Genomic DNA, 24132 nt, shown 5'->3' with positions numbered 1-24132 from the left:
AGGCTCCCTGCATGGAGCCTGCTTCTCCCTCTCCCTGTGTCTCTGCCTCTCTCTCTCTCTCCTCTCTGTGTATTCTCATGAATAAATAAATAAAATCTTAAAAAAAAAAAAAAGAAGAAGAAGAAGAAGTCTTGCCATTTTCAACAACATGGGTGGAGAGGGTATTATGCTAAATGAAATAAGTCAATCAGAGAAAGATAATTACCATATGATCTCACTCATATGTAGAATTTAAGAAACAAAACAGAATCATGGGGGAAGGGAGGGAAAAATAAAACAAGATGAAATCAGAAAGGAGACAAACCATAAGAGACTCTTAATATTAAGCAACAAATTGAGGGTTGTTAGAGGGGAGTGGGGGGAGGATGGATTACTGGGTGATGGAGGTTATGGAGGGCACATGATGTAATAAGCACTGGGTATTATATAAGATTGATGAATCACTGAACTCTACCTCAGAAACTAATAATATACTGTATGTTAATTAACTGAATTTAAGTTTATAAAATAATTAATTAATTAAATAAGACACCTAAAAAAAATTTTCCAATGGAAATGTAAAGGACCTAGAATAGCCAAAACAACTTTGGAAAAGACAGAATTAGATAACTAATGCTACCTGATGTCAAGAACTGTGATAAAGCCAAAAAAAAGGGCGGTCCGAGTGGCTCAGTGGTTTAGTGCCACCTTCAGCCCAGGGCCTGACCCTGGAAACCTGGGATTGAGTCCCATGTCAGGTTCCCTGCATGGAGCCTGTGTCTCCCTCTGCCTGTGTCTCTGCCTCTCTCTCTCTCTCTCTCTCTCTCTCTCTCTCGAATAAATAATCTTTTTTTTAATGTGGATCTAGAGATTGAATAAAATATAAATAAATAAATAAATAAATAAATAAATAAATAAATAAATAAATGCAAAACGTAATAAAATGAAGCAAAATCTTAATGGAGAAGGTCCCTAAGCATAAGTTCTCCCTGCATATTGGGTTTCCTGATCTACTGCTGCTTGCAAGTCATCTCCAATTGCCACCTCAGCACAACACCCACAGAGGTAAGTTTTACTTTGCATAAATTCATATAGGATTAAATGCTTCCTTAAGTGATTTAAAGGCTAAATCATAGTCAATTGAGTTATCTGCTTACAATTCACCTTCTCTAATCCTGAGATACCTATCTTAGGGAATGAACACTATGGTCATGTAACTTCTAGATAGCTCATCTTATTTGGACCCTTCCATTCAATGGAGAAAAGAGTCCTTTCTCATTTGAATCCAAGGTCCAGCCATCTGACCAGTGGTCCTACATACTACTGATCCATTGCAACCAATTCCAGAGCTATGTCTCTAGAAATACTATTTTCTTACTTCCTCTCCATTTTTTATTATTATGGCTCAAGAGTCTAGAATAAAACAGACCTGTATTCAAATCTCAGCACTGCCATTTATTTAGCTGTGTAGGTTCCCAAAAACCATTTTCAAGTCTGTAAAATGGAAATACATTCATTTACTTATGTGACTTTTGTAAAAACTATTTTATGCACCTAAAATGTTTAAAACTGTACCCAGCAAAGAGTAAACATTCAATAAATAATTGTTACTACTATTATTACCTACCTACCTACCACCAGGTTCTCCCTTCAAAATATTTTCTACTTGATTCTTTTTTTTTTTTTTTTGGCAGAGCTTTTTTTTTTTTTTTTTTTTTTTTTTTATTCATTATTTATGATAGTCACAGAGAGAGAGAGAGAGAGGCAGAGACACAGGCAAAGGGAGAAGCAGGCTCCATGCACCGGGAGCCCGACGTGGGACTCGATCCCGGGTCTCCAGGATCGCACCCTGGGCCAAAGGCAGGCGCCAAACCGCTACGCCACCCAGGGATCCCTACTTGATTCTTATCTACCTCTAGGTTCTAAGGAATTCACAGCATTGTTCCTTTGAGATCCAGTGGACAAAAATTCTTATTTTAAAATTTTTAAAATAAATACTTAATGAATTTGTTTTTGTCGTTAAAAATCCAAACAATACAGGGACACCTGGGTGGCTCATTTGGTTAAACGTCTGATTATGGTTCAGATGTCATCCCAGGGTCCTGGGATAGAGCCTTGTGTCAGGCTTCCTGATCTGCGCTTAGCAGGGAATCTACTTGTCCCTCTGCCTTTCCCCTCCCCTCTATGCTTGCTGGTCTTGCTCTTTCTCTCTCTCTGCTAAATAAATAAAATACTTTTTAAAAAATCCAAGCAATACAAATGTTTGTAGAGAAGAAGTTCAAATTCTTGCTGACCAGTGATATGGACAGTCTACCCTTCACCTCCAGCCATACTATTCATTATTAATACAGAAGTCCCCCCTTATCCTCAGGGAACATGTTGCAGGACTCTTAGTTGATGACTGAAACCACAGATAGTACCAAACCCTAGATACACTAGTTTTTTGCTACAGTACATGCCTATGATAAAGTGTAATTTATAAATTAGACACAGTAAGAGATTAACAACTAATAATAAAATTAAACAATTATAACAGTATACTGTAATAAAAGTTGTGTGGATGTGGTTTCTCTCAAAACATCTTATTATACAGTAGTTACTCTTCTTGCAATGATGTGAAATGATAAAATGCCTATGTGATAAAGTGAAGTGAGATGAAAGACAAAAAAACTGTGACATAGCCCTAAGCTACTACTGACCTAATGATCTGTCAGAAGGTAGATTACCTGCTTCCAGGCACAATGGACCACAGGTAACTGATATTGTGAACACAATTCCACAGAAAGGGGGAGGGGAGCAGACCACTATTATAGTTCTAAATGCTTCCTTCCTAATATTGTTGCACCACTTATATACACAGGTATGTGTATATACAAATATTCAGGTTTAATTCAAATAGTGCAATCAAACCCACCCATCCCTATCTAGATTCACTGTTAACATTTCACCACATACAAATATTTACTTTTGCTTTTTAACATAGGTATTTATCCTTAAACTCTAAGGTAGAACTTATTGAGACTATAGTTGTTAAAGTTGAAATTTCATCAAAAGCTTCTAAGAAAAGATGAATCATATCAAAACTTTGTATTTAAAGGAAATAAGATTCTAGTCAGTATTGAAAGTTGATATTTCAAACTCTTCAGGCCAAACAAATCTGCTTACTTATAGAAACTCATTGCCCTTTAAGAGTCAGAAATACTCAGGTATAAAGGCCCAGGGAAACAATAATAGATATATTTTTCATTGAAAAAGAAAAATAATGGGGTGCCTGGGTGGTTCAGTCATTTAAGTGTCTGCCTTTGGCTCAGGCCCTATCTCCAGGTCCTGGGATCAAGCCCAATTTGGACTCCATGCTCAGTGAGAAGTCTGCTTCTCCCTTTCCCTCCACCCCTCCCTTCTGTTCATGCTTTCTCTCAAATAAATAAATAAAATATTTTTAAAAAGAAAGAAAAAGAAAACCTACAAATAAGAATTCCTTGGTTTTTTTTTAGAATAAATTCAAAACTACAGTGCAGGAAATAAGGTGAGTTATGTATCAATTCTTCTTCCTTTCTGGTTTATAAACATTGTTTATAAACATTGGAATTTTACTAATTTCCTGGATAACAAATGGAAGGAATGCTCTCATTTGGGGCTTTTCCACTTATAATTCCATTATCATGATCTCAAAAAACAAATACCCAGTGGAATCTTGATTTCAACTGACTCCTTCAAAAGATTTATACATAATGTGGCTGATATTACATGAAATTTAAACCTAGAGAAATTACACCATGTGTGAAATATTCATTTGCATTCTGGTCTTTTCAAGTTCTTCGTAACAGCCCAAGGAAGATAAACTTGAGAATTACTAATTTTCTTCTTAAAGAAAACATTTCAAGGGCCTACTATCCCCTAACACAGCCTCCTTTAAACAACAAAAAGAAAAGCAAGGTGCCAGGCGCATTATTTTTAAGGGAGAAGTTTAACAAAACAAAAGGAAAAGGCAGACACTACCCATCCAAGGAAAAAGGATTTACTTATCAGCAGGTCTGAACAGGGAAAGATTGTCCAAGGTGAAATCTTTTATAAAATAAAATTACATACTATATATTAAGCTCAGTATACTAAAAACTGGCTTTAAAATAAAGTACATGCGGGATGCCTGGATGGCTCAACGGTTGAGCCTCTGCTTTCCACTCAGGGCTCAGGGAGCGATCTCAGGATCCTGGGATTGGTCCTGCATTGGGCTCCCTGCAGGGAGCCTTCTTCTCCCCCTGCCTATGTCTTTGTCTCTCTCTCTCTGGGTCTCTCATGAATAAATTAAAAAAAAAAAAAAAAAAGTACATACAAAAAAGTCTCAACAAAAAATTAACAAATGGAATCATCCAGTATATTAGAATAATAAACCCAAATAGGTGGAGTTTATCCTGGCAACTTAAGGCTGGTTCAATATAAAAAAATAAATCAATATTATCTATCATATAAGAAAACTCACAATATACCATCAATAGAACAGAAAAGGCATTTACCAAAATTTCAACACCCAACAGGATAAAAATTTTCAGCAACCTAATAATAGGAGGGTACTTCTTCAACCTGATGGATATGTGTAATAAACCTATAGCTATCATAATAATGGTGAAAAATGAGATACTTTCCACTTATGAACAGGAACAACACAAGGATATCTATATTTACCATTCTGGCAAGAAAAGATATATAGAGAGAAGGAATAAAATTGTCTCGATTTGCAAATGACAAGAATATCTATATAAAAAAATCCTAGGGAGGGGAGCCTGGGTGGTTCAAATGGTTGAGTGTTGCCTTTGGCTCAGATCATGCTCTCCAGGTCCTGGGATTGAGCCCTACATAGGACTCCCAACTCAGTGGGGAGGGAGTCTACTTCTCCCTCCCCCTCTGCCTCTCACCCTGCTTGTGCGCTCTCTCTCTCTCTCAAATGAATAAATAAAAAAATCCTTTTTAAAACAATCTCAGGGAATCTACAAAAAGTACTTTTAGAACTAATATGAATAAAATTACAGGTTACAAGGTGAACACACAAAAATCACTTACATTTCAAATATACTAGCAAAAAACAATATGAAACAAAAAGAAATTTAAGTACCATTTATGGTAGCTCCAATAAAATGGAAATACTTAGGTTTAAATCTAACATATTATGGCACAGATGAAAGAAATCAAAGAACATCTAAATATATGGAGAGACACACAGTGTCTTTAGACTCAACATATTAGAGGTGTTAGTTTTCACCAAAATGATCTTTAGATCTAATGCAATATCAATCAAAATCCAAGCAAAGCTTTTTAAAATGTTTTTGAGTAAGTTCACTCTTAAACAATATATGGTAGGACAAAAGTACCAGAATAGCTAAAAGAATTTTTGCAAAAGAAAATTAAGTTAGAGATATCACACTACTAAATTTTATGACTTACTATAAAGCTACAGTAATAAAGACAGTATCATACCAGCTAAGAAATATAAATAAAAATACTAGTGAGAGCAATGGAACAGAATAGACAGTCCAGAAATAGACTCGTATAAATATGGCCATCCATATTTGACAAAAGTGCAAAAACAATTCAAATAAGTAGCTTTTTCAACAAGTAATGTTGGAACAAGAAGTCACCTATGTGCATGGAAAAAGAAAAACTAACCTCAAACTAAACCTCTTATCTCTACAAAGATTAACTCCAAATGGATCATAGATCTAAATATAAAACAAAACCATAAACCTTTTAGAAGAAAACTAAGAGAAAATCCTTTTTTTTTTAAAATTTTTATTTATTTATGATAGTCACAGAGAGAGAGAGAGAGAGAGAGAGAGAGAGGCAGAGACACAGGCAGAGGGAGAAGCAGGCTCCATGCACCGGGAGCCCGACGTGGGATTCGATCCCGGGGCTCCATGATCGCGCCCTGGGCCAAAAGCAGGCTCTAAACCACTGCGCCACCCAGGGACCCAAGGGTAGGTGAAAAGTTCTTAACACCAAAAGATCCATATAAAAAAAAAAGAAAAACAATAAATCAAACTACACCAAACTTTAAAGCTTTGTGTGTCTAAGAAGAATACTGTTAAGAAAACAGAAAGTCAAGTTTCAAGAATATATAAAGACCTCTGAAAACTCAACAGTAATAAACAACTCCATTTGAAAATGGGCAAAGATTTTAGTAGATATTTCTCCAAAGAAGAATGGCCAGAACACATGAGAAGATGCTCAACATCATTAGTCATTAGGAAAATGCAAATAAAATAGAGGAGATAGCACTTCACACACATAAGGATGGGTATAATCAAAAAGACTGATAAAAGTATTGACATAGATGTGGAGAAATTGGAACCCTCATACACTTGCTAGTGGGAATGTAAAATCATTTGGCCTCTTTTGAAAAACAGTTTGGCAGTTCAGTACCAGGCTAAACATAAAGCTACCACATAATCCAGTTGTTTCAGTACTAGGTATATACTGAAAAGAAATGGAAACCTGTGTCCACACAAAAACTTGTACATGAATGTTCACAGCACATTATTCATAACAGCTCCAAAATGGAAACAACTCAAATGCCCTTCAGTAAGTGAATGGATTAAAAAAAAAAACTGTAGTATATCCATATAATGGAATACTAAGTAAAAAAAAAAAGGAACGAACTGGTCCAGCATCCCGCGCTGAGGTCCAGGATGTTGGAGGGGGAAGCCAGGCAGAGCGAAGGCTCCCCGCAGGCAGGTGCGGTGACTGTCAAAGACATCCAGGAGCTCATATAGTGCAAGGAGGAGATCGAGGCGCAGATCAAAGCCAATTATGACATACTGGAGAGTCAAAAGGGCGTAGGGATGAACGAGCTGCTGGTGGACTGTGAGGGCTACCCCGGTCAGACGTGGACCTGTACCAAGTCCACACCACCAGGCACATCATCATCTGCTTGCAGAATGATCACAAGGCAGTCATGAAGCAGGTGGAGGCCCTATACCAGCTGCATGCTCGAGACAAGGAGAAGCTGGCCCGGGACATGGCTGAGGCCCATGAAGAGCCCGTGAGCCACAACTTGGGCCAGTGAGGGCCTCAGCCCCCCTCAGGCCTTCGCCAAAGTGAACAGCATCAGTCCTGGCTCCCCTGCCAGTAATGCGGGTCTGCAAGTGGATGATGAGATTGTGGAGTTTGGCTCTGTGAACACCCAAAACTTCCAGTCTCTGCATAACATCAGCACAGTGAAGGGAAACCCCTGAATGTGACAGTGATCCCCAGAGGGGAGAAACATCAGCTTAGACTTGTCTCAACCCGTTGGGCAGGAAAAGGACTGCTGGGCTGCAACATTATTCCTTTGCAAAGATGATTGTTCCCAGGGAACAGTAATAGGAAACCAACTTCCCTTGCCCTGGATGTGGGTCTGGTGGGAATTTCTTCCTTCTCTTCTTTCCTGGAAGCTTAAGGATTTGGAGAAGGCTAGAAGCTTGAACTTCTGGGTGATGGAAATGCTGTAGCCTCCCAGTGTAACCTCTTGGGATTAAGGCATTGTTAACTTGATTTGTGCTTGGCATCTTTTGCAAATTAGGCGATGGCGGTAAATGAGAGTTCTCTGGATTGTGGGCAAGTGTGCGGGAGTTATTCTGGCAGGTATTGATAGGACTTGGTTCTTTTAGGATTTTTCTCTCTGAATAAACACAGGTTTCAGTGCTGATATGAACATCACCCCAACCGAATTCCCTTTTTTAAAAAAATTTTTGTTTAAATTAAATTTAATTAACTAAGGTGCCAACTGAATTTCTTGTGAACCTCCAAACCAAAGCTCTGACAGAAGTTAGAACATTCTTATAGAGAGTTGGACAGGGACACCTAGCTGGCTCAGTCAGTAGAGCATGTGACTTTTGATTTCGGAGTTGTAGGTTCAAGCCCCACGTTGGGTGTAGAGATTACTTAAATAAAATAAAATCTTGAAAAAAAAGAAAAAGTTATACAGAACAGGGGCACCTGGCTGGCTCAGTAGATAGAACATGCAACTCTTGATCTTGGGGTTCTGAGTTCAATCTCCATCCAGGGTGTAGAGCTTACTTAAAAAAAAGAAAATTTGGACAGAACAAACCAACAGTGGTCAAGATTTGACTAACACTTCAAGAACATCACTCTTTAGTGAGTGGGGTTTGCAGTATCTGCATTTGCATTATGGCACTGCTGCTCTGGATACAGAAATTACATCCTCAGCAGCTCTACCTCCTGGGCACATCATTCCCTTGAAGAATAGGGAAAGCCAGGAGGTTCCACAGGTAGTCCCCTGAGGTGTCAGCTTCCTCCTCTGTAACCCACAGGAGGGCAGCAAGCTCCCTTTGTTTCTGGAATAAAAAACATTGTAAATTATCTTCTAATTTGACCTTTTATAGTTGAACCTCCTGGTCATCCCCTCAAATCAACAGTAGTTTGTAAACTGCCATGGTGTGCTTGATTGCTGATGGGAACCAGCAGTGTGTGCATACCTGACTCCTTGAAAATGCTGATTCCTTCTTCCTTCCTTTTATTTTCTCTCCTTCACATGGCCACATGGGTTTCAGTGATTCTTAATGACCCTGTGTTTTACTTTCTCCCTTCACCTTATCACTTTTTTCCCACATTTCTTGCACATCACTTTCTGTTTCAGAGGAAGGATGGCCCATTCTGCTGAGGCATGCCAGTGTTCCTTGGGAATGGATTTGCTTAGGTTGAATACAGCAACTAGGTTTCCCTGACAGGAATCAATACTCGGGGTGTGCTTCCAGCCGTGGATTCTCATGCTCAACTGGAAAGCTTTCCTGTTGAGTGTCTTCCCCAAAACTATATCCTAGTGGTGCATCCACATGCATTCCCCCCTTATAAAAAAAAGGGGGGGGGGATGGAAAAAGAAGAGGAGGCAGTGAGACCCAGGCTTAAAGAGCAGAATCCTGTGAAAAAGGCCAAACCCACACTCAAACCTAAAAAACCAGGATTCAAGAAATGAGGAGCCAGGAGTGGCCTGGCTGCAGCGATGGGGGGAGAGCTGGCTAGCTGTGACCCCAGGTCTCCCCCACCCAGCCTCCCTCCACCTGAGTCTGAATGGGATGGAGCTGCTGAGGCCAACACAAGAGGCCCTCGCCATAACTCTCAAGTGTTCAGCGGGACCTGGAGTTCCAACCTCAGGGCCATTAATAAAGTTTGCTTTGCCAGGAAAAAAAAAAAAAAAAGACATGCCATGCGTACCACTGCTTACTGTTTAAATTGTGTGTGTGTGTGTTCTGATTCCAAGTGTTTTCAAGTCTCTTTTTATAAGCCCCAGATCATAATAAACACAGCTTGTATCATCTAAAATAAATAAATAAATAAATAAATAAATAAATAAATAAATAAATAAACAAACAAACAAAAAAGGAACAAACTACTGATAATGTCAACAACTTGGATGAATCTCAAATATTTTATGCTAATTGAAAGAACCCAGGACCTAAAAGTTATATACTGTATGATTCCACTTATAAGGCATTCTTGAAAAGATAAAGCCACAATAATGGAAAACATATCAGTGGTTGTCAAGGGTTACAAGACGTAAGAATGTGACAATAAAGGGACAACATGAGGAAGTTTGTTGGAATGATGGAACTGTCCTGTATCCTGATAGTGGTTACTCAGATCTAAACATGTGTTAAAATACGTAGGGCTCTACACTAAACAAATAAAAAGGTGAATTTAAAAAATACAGTAATTTAATAGATAAAAATTTTTCAAAGAATAATAGACAAAATTCTATTTATTCTAGCAGCTTCCTCTGAGAAGTAAAAATAAATAAATAAACAAACTTGACCAAATTGGAGTGCTTAGAGCCAAATAAACAGGATTCTTGGGATCCCTGGGTGGCGCAGCAGTTTGGCGCCTGCCTTTGGCCCAGGGCGCGATCCTGGAGACTCGGGATCGAATCCCACATCGGGCTCCCAGTGCATGGAGCCTGCTTCTCCCTCTGCCTGTGTCTCTGCCTCTCTCTCTCTCTCACTGTGTGCCTATCATAAATAAATAAAAATTAAAAAAAAAAAAAAACAGGATTCTTTCTCAGGTGGGTCTCTGATTACTTAGAAAAAAGAGCGGGTGTTAAGGGTACCACCATTTATATAATGGATTCCCTAAAAGCAGATCCTGAAGTAAGAATTTCAGTGCAAGTAGTTTATTTGGGAGATAATCCAGGAAATTGTGGTAGAGCAATAGAGAAGAGAAGGCAGTCATGGTGTACATTAATAAGCAGACTACAGCTGTAGGCAAGTGGTGCTCAATCATGCTGTGGAATTCTGAGAGACAGTATAGGACATGCATTGGAGTTATCTCACTCAAAGAGCAAGGGAGCTAGAGGCTTTTCTCTCAATTACTGTAAGTCATTAGTTGAAGGCTGCTCCTGAGATGGCAGGATTGAATATTCCAGTACTTCTGGCTCATCCATGTGCTAAAGAAAGCCCTCAAACTAAAAATCATAGGTGCTGGCAATCAGGCATTGAGACAATGTATACAGAAATGCAAGGTGCTTAGGAACAATGGGCAAGATATTGACAGCATTTGCTCCAGATGGATAAACGTGTAGCTGGATATTAATAAAACTATCTCTGAAATAAAACAAGAAACTACCTCTAGAAGGTCAAAACAGAAAAGACATTTCACTTTGTATTCTTTTTTTTTTTTTTTAAGATTTATTTATTCATGATAGACACAGAGAGAGAGGCAGAGACACAGGAGGAGGGAGAAGCAGGCTCCATGCCGGGAGCCCGACGCGGGACTCGATCCCGGGACTCCAGGATCACGCCCTGGGCCAAAGGCAGGCGCGAAACCACTGAGCCACCCAGGGATCCCACTTTGTATTCTTTTTTAATTTTTCACCATGAAAAAAAAAATTTTTTTCACCATGAACATAAATATTGCCTGTTCACACACATAAACAAGTGAAGACACATGAAGATTATTGGATATTTGGTGATATTAAGGAATTACTGTTAAATTTCTTAGGTATGATAATGACATTGAGGTTATGTTAATAAAAAAAGGGGTCTTCTCTTTTAGAAATGCATACTGAAATATTTATGAATGAAATGATACTAAGTTGAAAACATGCAATTGTTTTATAGGTCAAAAATGGATGGGTATATACAATTTTATATGGTCCAATTAATATTTGTGTTTTTTTCAAAATACTACATCTGGAAAAATGTGAGGCTGGTATGTGGATAGGGCTTACAGGTGAATAAAGAATGACCATTGTTAATGGTTTTCTAGCTGAATGACAAGCATAAGGGAGTTCACTATTCTCTATTTTGATAAAAAAAAACTGAGGACAAAAACCCTACCTGATACAACTGCACCTTGCCCAATGCTTATTAGCACTGCATATGACACAGAGTAAATATAAAAAGTGTAGATGTTGAAATGATGTCTAAATTAATACTCTTCTTAGAAAAGGTGTATCTATAAGAAACTAAAAACAAAATAAACTTAGATTAACCAAGGACAATAAAACAGAAACAAATTAGAAGGAAAATGTTCTTTAAATTTTATCCAACTTTCACAAGTGACTTATTATGACAGATTCATTATGCAAATTCTACTACCTCTTAAAGTTTGTAAGAGTTAGATACTCCTCACATTACAATCCCTTTTATGATTTCATTTAGGCTAATTAAAATCCATTTGCTCTGAATTCCATTACTTATCACTATTTATTAGATATGGATGTAGGAATAAACAAGATAAAGGTTACAGAAAATTTTAAATATATTCATAAGTTCTCTAGTCTTTTTTTATGTCACACATACATGATTATAAACCCATCTGAAAGAGATTTCCTGCTTACATATATGTATACATATATTCTTTAAGTTTTTATTTATTTAGGTAATCTCTACACCCAATGTGGGGCTCCAACTTATGACCCTGAGTTCAAGAGTTTCATGCTCTACCAACTGAGCCAGTCAGGTGCCCCTGTGCATATGCTTTAAGTATAATTTGCTAAATATAACTAATGTAAGAACAGACTCATTCTACCTTAGATATCTCTGGAAAAGTTTAATGACATAATAAGTTTAAAAGTTACAAAAACATGTATTAATGCTTCTTTAATATTATGAAAAACCTTTTAATAATTATAGCTGTCAAACAATGAAATTATCTCCTAGAGAATAAGAGCCCCTACTAAACATGTTAAACCAGAAGCTGGATGATACTTTATCAGATATATTGAAAAACAGATTCATAAAGAAGGCTGAACTTAATAATCTCATTGCCTTTGGCACCAGCTAGAAAGGAAACTGAATCCTGAGTCTGGCCTTAATTTAGGGTATGATTTTGGTAAATTACCCTGAGCTTCAGTTTTTCTTAGTCATAAAATACCTCACATTTTCCTGATAAGATTAAGTAATATAATGCATTGTGAATTATTTAGCATAGTATCTGCAACATAGCAAATGATTAATAAGCCCTATTATACGGACTGATACTCAGATATATTAGCAATCAGTATTATTTTCACTACTGCTACTATGGCTATTATTATAAAAGGGAAAGGAGGTGATTGATGACTAAACCTTTCACCTGAGACCTAAAGGGTAGGATAAAAGAGAGAAGACTAATGTTGGGGGACAGGATCTAGATCCTATATGCCAGTAATTTCTATAAGCAATAGGAGCAGTGATGGTAACTCTGAGGCTGATGACAATTAATTCAATTAGTCTACTGATCAACTACTTTGTGTCAAGCACTGAAACTATGATAAGAAAAATAAAATCCACGTGGGAGTTCACTTTCCAGTGTCTCTGGATTCTGATGATGTGCTATTACTCAAACATAGAGTAATCCAAGAAAACATCTGAACTTAAATATGTATATAGTAGCTATCTCCTTTGTGGACCCAGTCAAGAGGGCTAGAAATAGTTAAATCCCTTAGACTGGTACTATAAAGTACACAAAGGATGACATTTCAAATTATAGTAGTATCTGATACAAAAGCCACCAAATACTAGGTATATAAGCCTCACAAAACACCTGTAATAAAATCCTTTAGCAGCCAAGGATCAAATAAAAGTATGTTCCTAAGTATCAATTCAATCCATGGCTGAGATTTCTATGACAAAAACAAACCAAATTTTACTGTAAATGGTGACTGGAACACTGCACAAAAGCTATCATACTTCAAAACACAGGATACAGTATAACTTGTGATTTGGAAATAAACCAAAACATACATCTAAAGAAACTGATGAAATAGGATTCAAGCAATTCAAAATTTGTTAGTTTTAGTTCTCATGAGCTTTATAAAAATATGTTTGGTATGAAATGCTAACACTATTTTTGATAAGACCTGTATAAACAAGATGAGTATTATTTACCAAAACAGAAAAACAATGTTTTAGCCTGATATGGGCAGTTGGCTAGCCTAAATTCTATCATCTATCAGTCACCAATAATATTTACTGCTTGTTTACTTAATGTAGCCTTTCTGAGAAAGGCACTTGCAGAGTATTCACTGGCTGCTAAATATTATTGTTAGGAGCAGCAACCAGAGATGGTTATCTGTTTAAGCTGTTTATCTTTGTCCCTTAAAAAAATTACAGCAAATAGAACAAAATGTTCTACTGCAAAAGCTCTGTCTAAATGTATCTGGATAATACCAAATAGTGTTTCTTCGGAACTGCAGAGGTAACAATCTCTGAAAAGCAGCCTGGAGGGAAAATCTTTTCAATTACTACATTATCAAAAAAATAAAACATATAAGGAAAAAATTTTTCTCTTGAAAAAGCAACATCTAAATTAGTATTCACAGAAGAAAGAAAGACTACAACACCACAGGAATATGCCTAGTCCCAAACATCACAACCAATAAGAATGAAGATTTAATAGCAAGGGCAGACCTATAAAACAAACAAAAAAGGTGAAGAAGAAATGGGTAGGGGCGCCAGCCTCGGTGGCTCAGTCAGTTAAGTGACTACCTTCAGTTCAGGTCATGATCTCAGGGTCCTGAGATAAGGGGCCCACATTAGGCTCCCTGCTCAGAGAGGAGTCTGCATCTCCCTCTCCCTCTGTCCTTCACCCCACCTCTGCTCATATGCTCCTTTCTCTCCCTCAAATAAAATCTTTAAAAAGAAGAAGCAGAAGGAAAAGGAGAAGGAGGAGGAGGAGGAGGAGGAGGAGGAGAAATGGCTAAATTGTCTGCAATCAGATTAGCTCATGGGGGGACAACTGGGTGCCTCACTGGTTGAGTGTCTGCCTTGGGCTCGGGGTGTGATCCCATGTCTAGGATTGAGTCCCATATCGGGCTCCTTGTGGGGAACCTGTTTCTCCCTCTGCCTATGTCTCTGCCTCTGTGTGTGTGTGTCTCTCTCAGGAATAAATAAATAAAATCTTAAAAAAAAAAGATTAGCTCATGGGAAAATATTTGGCATATAAAATAATAGCACACCATATGTTTACATAGCACCTTGGCTTTTTTAAAGCCCTGGGGCTTTAAATCGAAGATCAGCTCCTAAGTGAAGTTTTTGCTCATTCCTGAAGCCTAAATTGGTTCTTTTTTAGGTCTTCTTAATTTGATGCTTAATATCTGTATTTAAGCATTCATTACAGATTATTCTCTATTAACTGATTATAAAACAGGCTGTATAGAGATACCTAGGTGGCTCAGTTAAGGGTCCAACTCTTGATTTCTGCTCACATCATGGTCTCAAGGTCATGAGATCAAGTCCTGAGTTGACTCCCCATTCAGTGGGGAGTCTGCTTGAGATTCTCTCCCTCCTCTCCTTAAAATAAATAAATCTTTAAAAAAAACACACACACACGCTGAATGTCCCACTGTACTATAAATAACCATAGAACTGTTTCATTCAATTTCCTTAGAACCTAGGAATACGTCCCTCTCCAAACAGATGGTAAGTAAAACTTTGTTGAATTGAACTCTATTACCTTCTACAATGTTCACAAATGTCCCATGAGATAGTGAAAGCAGATATTACACATGTTTTATAAAGGACTTAACAAATACAGAAAGATTAAATAATGTCCCCAGATTAATGCAGATAGGCTCTAGGACCTCACACTTCTAGGCTAACAATGTCTCTTTGTATGACAGTGTTCAGAAGACTTGGTAGCAGAAATTCTGGAGAAATAACTCAAAGAATTTAGAATGAAACTAAGTAATCACAAGTGAGCAAGACTCAATAAAGAAGCCACTTATGTATTATCTATTTCAGAGGACCAATAAAAGAGTAACATTTGATTTATAAGTTTCCTCTGCTTTTTCTTATCCATTGAGAATCAGGAGGAATGAATCCAGGTATATTTATTCTGAAATCGACTAACCTGGAAATGAGACTTCAAATCATAAACATAACATAATGGTAAACTTCTGATCACTAACTGCATACCAAAAACATGGCCAAGACATAGAAAATACATGAAAAGATAACACAAATGACATAGTCAGGTTCAAAGACATAATACAAACTAGCAGCCAGTAATAAAACAGAAGTCATTAATAAAAAAGTAAAGTTGGCTAAAAGCAAAGGCCTGTTGATTACAGACATTAAAAAGGAGTAAGGGATCAGTACCATACTAGTCTTTGCCTCCAAAAAATGAGCTAGTTCAAGAAAAAAGGCTAGAAAACACACACACACACACACACACACACACACACACACATCAATCTTTACCTAGAGCTTTTAGAAAAATGCCTGCATAAGGGAGAAGGTGTTGGCATAACCTATTAACCTTTTATCAGAAACTCAAGCAAAGTACCAAATGTTTCTACGATATCTCCAATGTAACATGACAGAATCACTGAAATTCTGGAATAAGACTTCATTCTAGATTGGGAAAAAGAAAGGTTAAGGTGAAAGTTAACTGAATACCTAGAAACAGATAGGTATGCACAGACAGGAAGGAAGGACAGAAAAAAACACCACCAAAAGAAAAAAAAAAAAAACCACACTCAAAATGAGACAGTATACCAATTATTCAGAGTCATAGGAAGAAATCTAATGTTAAAAATTACAGCCAGAAAAATCAATAATCAGAATATGAATTTATTCAATATAAAAATAATTTTATGGAAATAAAATTTTAAGACCTTAAAAATAAGTTCAAACAATGTTCACAGAGATATATGAGGGCAAAACTTCAAGTGAAAATGAATAAGAAATAATGAAAACAAAGGAAAGGGGGAAATGTAGGTATGAAAAGAACTCTATAAGAAAATTTAAAGATAAAAAATACAGTCTTTGATATAAAAAATTAATAGACGAGGGATCCCTGGGTGGCGCAGCGGTTTAGCGCCTGCCTTTGGCCCAGGGCGCGATCAGGATCGAATCCCATGTCGGACTCCCGGTGCATGGAGCCTGCTTCTCCCTCTGCCTATGTCTCTGCCTCTCTCTCTCTCTCTCTCTATCATAAGTAAATAAATAAAAAATTTAAAAAAAATTAATAGACGAAATAGACTTTTCTCTAGATAGACTGAAGGTGGAATTCTTGGAATAGAAGATAGTCCTGATGCATTCACCAAGAGCTCAGCATAGACAGGGGAAAAAAATTTAATTGAAACCACAGCTAAGGGCAGCCTGGGTGGCTCAGCGGTTTAGCGCTGCCTTTAGCCCAGGGCGTGATCCTGGGGTCCCAGGATGGAGTCCCACGTCGGGCTCCCTGCATGGAGCCTGCTTCTCCCTCTGCCTCTGTCTCTGTGTCTCTCATAGATAAATAAATAAAATCTTAAAAAAAAAAAAAAAGAAAGAAACCATAGCTAAAAGATATATAAGGTAGATTGAAAGGCCTGAATATTCATGTAATGAATTTAAGAAAAAGGGACTGAAAAAACTTCTGAAGAAACAGTAACTGCTGATAATTCTTGAGAACAAAAGAAAAACTAATCTTCATAATAATAATGAAACTGGACATTTGGAGTCAGCATCCAGAAAAGACTCCTTGACATTATTTCTTAATCTATGATATTCCCATAGATTTCTTCCCCTCTCAACATCCTACCAGTATGGAAACTAAGACTAAGTGGACCAGTTGGCCCAATGATGTCTGGTGGGTTTTCACGGTAGTTCCAGTAACCCAGCTATAAGGGCTAGAATTGTCAGATGGGAGTGGAATATAGAATGTTATCAGGGCTCCAGGGGGTTCATTTGACAAGCAGGGGAAATGCAGTCACATAGTGGCTTTACTCTTCTGCTTTTTATCTCCCTCTTCACCCAGCTCAAGTAAACTCAAGTAATTAGCCAAATTCACAATAAGCACTAGTTCAGTACAAGGCCCTGTACTACATACTATGAAGGGTACAAAAGCTGTCTTTCCTTCAAGAGTTTGCCATTTTGATAAGATAAAAATTGAAAAGTAAATGATGGGCCAAGATGGAATAACAGGGAACTATTCTCCTGTGGAAATGATTTTTTTTAAAAAACTGGATAAAATATATATGCATAACAGTTTTCAAAACACTAGACATCAGTTAATAAAGTGCAATGATCTACGACAGATGAGAGGACTGCTATGATTACCTCAGCTTCCCACATTGAGCTTCCAGATTACAGCACAGAGAGACACAGAATCCAATAGACTCCCTAAGTTGAGAAGACATGGCAGATATCCAGAAAGACCATGAAGCTAAAGCTTGCACAGCAGAGCACCAAAGAAGAGAGAAATGCTCAAAGAGAAAACTCCAGAAATTTGCAAAGAATTCTCCTCAAATATCCAAGTGTATGGACCAAAAGGAAAAGAAATAATAAAGATCAGAGAGATTTTTTTTAAAAAGGAAACAGAAAATAGAGAATATCAATGAAATCAAAAGCTAGTTCTCTGAAAAGTTCAAAAATATTTATAAAACTTTAGTCAGACTGACTAAAGAATAAGAGGAGACACAAATTTTTTTAAATGACCACAGATCCAACAAACATTAGTATTATGATTCATGCACATAAATTCAGTAACTCATATGAAATGGGTGAATTCTTAAAAAGATACAAAAGAAATAGATGTACTGAATAGTCCTATGTCTTTGAAATTCTAGTTTAAAACCTTCCAACAGAAAAAATCCTATGCCTTACAGGTTCATGAGCAAATTCAATTAAACATTTCAGTAAGATATAACATTAATTTTCCATAAAAACCTATTGAAAATAGAAAAATAAATATTTCCAAATCTTTTTTTTTTTTTAGATTTTATTTATTTATTCATGAGAGACACACACACACACAGAGAGAGAGAGAGAGAGAGACAGAGAGACAGGCGGAGGGAGAAGCAGGCTCCTTGCAGGGAGCCCGATGTTGGATTCGATCCCAGGTCTCCAGGATCACATCCTGGGCTGAAGGTGGCACTAAACTGCTGAGCCACCCGGGCTGCCCCCAAATCTATTTTTTGAGGCAAGCATTACACTGAGACCAAAACCAGAGAACACAGAAACTACAGGCCAATATCCCATGTGCATACAAATAAAAAATCCCCAACAAAATATTAGCAAGTCATAACTCGTCATGTGTAAAGAGAATACATCTGACTATGTGAAGTTGACTCCGGGAACTCAAGGCTAATTCAATTATTTGCAAATTGATCAGTATAATGCACCATATCAAGAAACTGAAGAAAATTTCCATATGATCAATCTAACAGAGAACAAACTCTTGACAGAAATATGACATCCACTTATGATTTAAAATTCTCAGCAAGCTAGGAATAGAAGAAAATTTCCCAACCTGAAAAAGGTTATCAACCTGAAACTCAAAGCTAGTATCACATATAATAGTGCAACAATGCATGTTTTTGCCTGCATATATGTAACAGGTAAGGATAGCTGTCATTGCCACCACTACTTAACACTGTGGTGGGTGTACAATAACCGCAACGAGACAAAAAAAGGAAAGAGGCATACAGATTAGAAGAGAAAAAACAAAAGTCTCTTCAATTTTTAAGTGACATAACTATCAACATAAAAAATTTGAAAGAATCTACAAAAGCTACTAGAACTAGTAAGTGAGATTAGCAAGGAACAAAATACAAGGACAGGGGATCCATGTGTGGCTCAGCGGTTTAGTGCCTGCCTTTGGCCCAGGGTGGGATCCTGGAGTCCCAGGATCAAGTCCCACTTCGGGCTCCCAGCATGGAGCCTGCTTCTCCCTCCTCCTGTGTCTCTGCCTCTCTCTCTCTCTCTCTCTCTCTATCATAAATAAATAAATAAATAAATAAATAAATAATAAATAAATAAATAAATAAATAAATAAATCTTAAAAAAAACCACAGGACAATATTTTTAAAGTATCATTTACGGGCAGCCCCGGTGGCGCAGCGGTTTAGCGCTGCCTGCAGCCAAGGGCGTGATCCTGGAGACCCAGGATCGAGTCCCACATCAGGCTCCCTGCATGGTGCCTGCTTCTCCCTCTGCCTGTGTCTCTGCCTCTCTCTCTAGCTGTGTCTCTGCCTCTCTCTCTAGCTGTGTCTCTATGAATAAATAAATTTAAAAAAAAAAACCTTTAAAAAAATAAAAATAAAGTATCATTACAAGTGCATCAGAAAACATGAATTATTTAGAAATAAATTTAACAAAATATGTATAGGATCTACATACAAAAAAATTAAAAAAATGAAAGAAATAAAAATCTCTCAACAAATACTAATTTAAAGATATATATGCACTCCTATGTTTACTGCAGCATTATTTATAATAGCCAAATTATGAAAGCAGCCCAAGTGTCTGTCAATAGATGAATGGATAAAGAAGACATGGTATATATACACCACAGCATATTATTCAGCAATAAGAAGGAATGAAATCTTGCCGTTTGCAACAACATGGATGGTTCTAGAGACTATAATGCTAAGTAAAGTAAGCCAGTAAGGGAAAGACAAATATCATATGATTTTACTCATCTGTGGAATTTAAGAAACAAAAAAAATGAAAAAGGGGGAAAAAAAAACCAAAAACACAATAAACTCAACTACAGAAAACAGATGGTTACCTGAGGGAGGATGGATAGTGGGGGTGGGTAAAAAAGTTTAAGGAGATAAAAAGTACATTTTTATAAAGACTTTTAATTTATTATTTATTTGAGCGAGAGAGAGAGAGCAGTGAGAGAGAGCATGAGTGAGAGGTGGGGTAGAGGAAGAGGGAGAAGAAGACTCCTGACTGAGCAGGAAGCTCAATGTGGGGTTCCGATCCTAGGACTCCAGGATCATGACCTGAGCTGAAGGCAGATGCTTAACCAACTGAGCCACCTAGGCACCCCACAAAGTACATTATCTTGATGAACACTGAGTAATAAATTGAAATTGCTGAATCATACTATATTGTACACCTGAAATTAATATAACAATGTATATTAACTACACTGGAAATTAAAATAGAATAGAATAGAACAGAATAGAATAGAATAGAATAGAATAGAATAGAATAGAATAGAATAAAAATAAAAAGATACCATGCTAATGGATTGGAAAATTTAATTTAGTTAATATGTTCATTCTCTCCACACAGAGTTATACATTGAACACAAGTCAATATCACAGTGGGTTTCCGTACAAATCTACAAGCTGTTTCTAAAGTTGATATGGAAATGCAAAGGACCTAGTATAGCCAAAATAATTTTGATAAGAAGAAAACTGAAAACCTCATAGTATTAGATTTCATGACCTAATATAAAGCTACAGTAATGAAGAGGATGTTATTAGCAAAGACAAATAAATATCCAATGGAACAGAATAGTGTCCAGAAATAGGTGCATACATATATTAACACACTTGATTTTTACAAAGGCAATTCAATAGAAAAGAATAATTTCTCCAAAAAAAAAAAAGAGAGAGAGAATAATTTCTCCAAAAATGGCACTAGGAACTACTGGACATCCCTATCCACAAAAGTAACTATTGAGCCACAAGTTGCACAGTACACAAAAAATAATTTAAAATAGGTCACAGAGGGGGGCACCTGGTGGCTCAGTGGTTGAGTGTCTGCCTTTGGCTCAGGTCCATTATCCCAGGGCCCTGGGGTCAAATCCCACATCAGGCTCCCTGTGGGGAGCCGTGCCTCTCCCCCTGTCTATGTTTCTGCCTCTCTTTCTGTGCCTCTCATGAATAAATAAATAAAATCTTTTTTTAAAAAAATGGATCATAGAGCGCGCCCAGGTGGCTCAGTTGGTTGGGTATCTGCCTTTGGCACAGGTCATGATCTCAGGGGCCTGAAATCTAGCCTTGCATCGGGATCTCTGCTCAACAGGAAGTCTGCTTCTCCCTCTCCTTCTGCCCGTCTCTCCCTGCTTGTGCTCTCTCACTCTCTCAAATAAATAATTTTTTTAATCTTTTTTAAAAATGGGTCATAGAACTAAATGGAAAGGATACTATAAAACTACTAGAAAATAAAATAAAATAAAATCTTTGTTACAAAAAAAAAAAATCTTTGTTACATTAGGTTAGGCAAAGCTTAGATATGATGCAATAAACACTAAAGGAAAAATTTATAGACTTCACCAAAACAAAAAATTTCTGCACTGCAAAAGATGTTTTGAAAATGAAAACATTAACTACAGAATGGAAAAAACATATACCCAAAACAGTGGCACTTGGGTGGCTAAGCAGGTTAAACGTCTGTCTTTGGCTGAGGTCATGATACCAGGGTCCTGGGATGGAGGCCCACATCAGGCTCTCTGCTCAGTGGGAAGTTTGTCCCTCTCCTTCTCCCCCTAGCCTTGCTGGTGCTCTCTCAATCTCTCTCAAATAAATAAAATCTTTAAAAAATATATACACAAAATATAGTTGCAAAACATATACATGTGTAGAGAATATATGAAGGACTTCTATTATAATTCAATTAATAAGGAAATAATTTTAAAAATGGGTAAATATTTTAATAGATATTTTACCAAAGAACATATTTCAGATGACAACCACAATTAGATACCAATATACACTTATAGAATGCTAAAACTAAAATGACTGAAGCTACCAAGTGTTGTCTAGGATAAAGAAGAACACGAAGTCTTATCCACTGCTTGTAAGAATGTAAATTGGTAAAATGTGTTTGGAAAATAGTCTATTAGTTTTCTTAAAAAGTTAAACATACATCTAACATATGATCCACTCATTTAACTTTTAGGAATGTACCCAAGAGAAAAGAAATTATGTATAAACATATAGAGTTTACATGAATGTTCTTAGCAGTTTTATTCATAACAGCCAACAAATTGAAACAACCAAAGGTCCATTAACAGGTGAACGGGTAAAACTGTGGTACATACATACAATGAAATACTACAACCCAGCAATAAAAAGACAAAATTTATTGATACATGCAACAATAAATATGAATCTCAAAAAAGAGGAAAAAAGGAAACTTGGTGAATGATACATACACATTCATTTTCCTGATGTTAAGAATCATTATAATATATAATTATTCCATTGCTAAAACATCAAACTCGGACATTTTCCTTTTCCCAGTCCCCACATTCTCATCTTCTCACAATCTATAACATTCCCAAAAACTGTAAAAGCCACTTCATATAGTATCTTTTTGTCTCACCAGACCTACTACTCATTCTAGATCCCAAATTAACAAGAGATATCTAGAAAATGGCTGCGCACAGCAATGCAAATATATTTAAAGGCCACTGAACTGTACACTAACAAATGGATAAAATGCTAAATTTTATGTTATATGTATTTTGCCACAATTACATGTATATAAACTTGGTGAAAGAACTGACATGTCTTATTCAAACACTGACTCAAGGGGCAGCCCTGGTGGCGCAGTGGTTTAGTGCCGCCTGCAGCCCGGGGCGTGATCCTGGAGACCCTGGATCGAGTCCCACATCGGGCTCTCTGGATGGAGCCTGCTTCTCCCTCTGCCTGTGTCTCTGCCTCTCATTCTCTCTCTGTGTCTCTATGAATAAATAAATAAAATCTTAAAAAAAAAAAAAAAACACTGACTCAAGTAGAAGAGACCATGTTCAACTAATAGACACAAATTTACCATGAAAAATAAACTATCAGAACCTGATATAATTAAATAATCCAAAAATAATTTCCTCCTTCCTAAATCCCAAGTGTTAGGTAGTTATGCTAAATCATTCACCTCCTTTTTTCTCCCACTTCTTGAATTTCCAGCTCTGGAAGCTATGAAAAAGGAGCTTCAATAAAGAAACTTAACTTTTATGGTATTGCAGTTCTCCTGCAGGAAAATACAAGAAAGTGGTATCTGAGAAATAATTACTGGAAACTCATCAACATACCTTCCAGAGATGATATAACTATAAAACATCACTGAGTACCTACTATATGCAAGATATTATGCTACAACTGAGTATAATGTAGTATAGCACTATCTTTACTTTTCAGGAATATAATCTAATTTGGGAGTGGATAGGTAAGTGTTAAAAGATAAACACAATTAAAAAGTAGCATACACTTGGTGGCAAACAAATGGCACAAACAATAGATCCTAAAGGAAGAAATCTCCAGATCAAACGTCACATTTTCCTATAAACTTGTCCATGGTTTTCAAGAAGTACTACTTCTGTACGTGGTTACTATCCTCCTCTAGACGAAGTCTTCCCTAATTACTTTAGCCTCTCTATATCATTTACTATACTATATGCCATATTCTGTATTTAATTTCAATTAAATAATTCTGTATTTAATTTATTCTGTGTTAATTATAAGCAAGTTTGCTACCCCAAGTTATGTGTCAGTGGAAAGTATCCATATTGCTTAGCATAATTCTATACATAAAGAAAATGCTCCACAAAGACTTGAACTAAAATGAATGTTAAGCACTTAAGAATACTGCCCAGTATACAAGATAAATGCAAAAAATTAATTATTATTTAATGTTTGCAACACAGGTAACTTTGGTGATGGGCAAGACAGATATATCCATTAACTTCAAAAAGTATTAGCACTGTAGATATGGGAAAGGTTCAACAGTTGCTTTTATTTCAGGATAATTTTATACTTTATAGGGGATCCAGCGCATATTTTTGTGGTTTGTTGCAGGAGATATTTTAAATGAAGCATGAAATGACCTAAAACCAAGAAAACTGTCAATTATGATAAAGGTTCAGTTACAAATTTCTAGGGAGTTTTTGAGATTTGCTTCCATGTTTCTCTTGGAAGACATCCAAAGGTATTAGCCCAATTTGAAATACTAAAGTAAAAGT

General features: G+C 36.8%; 1 protein-coding gene and 1 pseudogene across 3 annotated transcripts in view; one reads left to right on the top strand and one right to left on the bottom strand.

The window, feature by feature from the left end:
• Positions 1 to 24132, bottom strand: part of SBF2 (SET binding factor 2) — a 468462-nt gene that overhangs the window by 281593 nt on the left and 162737 nt on the right. The window lies entirely within an intron of this gene.
• On the top strand, positions 6567 to 7418 carry LOC121476416 (annotated as a pseudogene).

This window comes from Vulpes lagopus, chromosome 15 (genome assembly GCF_018345385.1).
Source record: "Vulpes lagopus strain Blue_001 chromosome 15, ASM1834538v1, whole genome shotgun sequence".
In the NCBI taxonomy this organism is placed as follows: Eukaryota; Metazoa; Chordata; class Mammalia; order Carnivora; family Canidae; genus Vulpes; species Vulpes lagopus.
Note: the sequence above shows the minus strand (reverse complement) of the source record. Positions and strands in the feature narration are given on the sequence as shown.